This window comes from Salvelinus namaycush, unplaced genomic scaffold, assembly GCF_016432855.1.
Source record: "Salvelinus namaycush isolate Seneca unplaced genomic scaffold, SaNama_1.0 Scaffold1011, whole genome shotgun sequence".
Classification (NCBI taxonomy): Eukaryota; Metazoa; Chordata; class Actinopteri; order Salmoniformes; family Salmonidae; genus Salvelinus; species Salvelinus namaycush.
The window spans coordinates 33902-35058 of record NW_024057689.1 but is presented as its reverse complement, the minus strand read 5'-3'; the positions used below and the strand labels follow the sequence as shown (position 1 = coordinate 35058).

General features: G+C 42.2%; 1 non-coding gene across 1 annotated transcript; it reads left to right on the top strand.

Moving 5' to 3' along the window:
• The first annotated feature begins 801 nt into the window (after positions 1-801).
• Positions 802-908, top strand: LOC120035284. The gene has a single exon (XR_005474141.1). It is a non-coding gene; the product is annotated as a U6 spliceosomal RNA (small nuclear RNA).
• The last annotated feature ends 249 nt before the right edge of the window (positions 909-1157 follow it).

Below are 1157 nucleotides of genomic sequence, written 5' to 3'. Positions count from 1 at the left end.
CCAGTAGTCTTATAGACTACAGACAATATAGCTCCTCAGACTCAAATTGCTGGCTGAGAGAAGCTCAGTCTACAGTAGAATGACGAGCAAATTCATGAAGCGTTCCTTATTTTGAATTGGGGAGTGAGACAAGGTTGCAGTCTGAGACCAACTTTATTCAACATTTTGAAAATTAATTGGGGAGTTAGGCACGGTTGCAGGCTGAGTTCAACTTTATTCAAAGTTTAGAAATTAATTGGCGAGTGAGACAAGGTTGCACTCTGAGTCCAACTTTATTCAATATATACAAATGAATTGGAGAGAGAGACAGGGTTTAAATTTTAGTCCAGCTGTATTAAACATAACAAACTTGAATGTCACAACATTTAAACAGACATCAAAGTCAGACTCAGACTCTCTCTCTCTCCCTCTACTAATTGGGGAGTTAGTTATACGTATCTTTGGCCAGGCCATGTTGCAGAAAACGGGGGAAGGGTGGGAAGTGGTCGGGGCAGGGGAACAAAGACTTGGGGAGGAGCAACTAAAAGCAGCAGGTGAGGGGTTAGAGACCAAGAGCCCTGTGAATCATAAAAGGCTTTGTTTTTAAACTACATTTTAGTCTGAGATCATTCTTAAAAAAATCAAAAGTCAATTCTATTTCAAGTTCTACATGGACAAATAAAGTTTAAACATCACAGCAATATTCTAGGGGTGGTTTTTGAGGGTCTGAAGGTCAGTTTGAACCCTGTTTGACCCCAACCATGACCAGAACCATCAGAGGGCTTGTGTCCTATATATGAGGGCCTCTCCTAGGTCTGTATTGTGCTCGCTTCGGCAGCACATATACTAAAATTGGATCGATACAGAGAAGATTAGCATGGCCCCTGCGAAAGGATGACACGCAAATCCGTGAAGCGCTCCTCATTTTCCTCACACGTCGAGAAACTGGAACCAAACAGAGAAGATTGGCCGGTAGTGACCGGAGAAATAAATTTCCCATCCTAGTCTAAGGAGGAGGGGAATTGTTGGCTGAGAGAAGCTCAGTCTACAGTGGAATGAAGCGTTCCTTATTTTGAATTGGGGAGTGAAACAAGGTTGCAGTCTGAGACCAACTTTATTCAACATTTTGAAAATTAATTGGGGAGTTAGGCACGGTTGCAGGCTGAGTTCAACTTTAT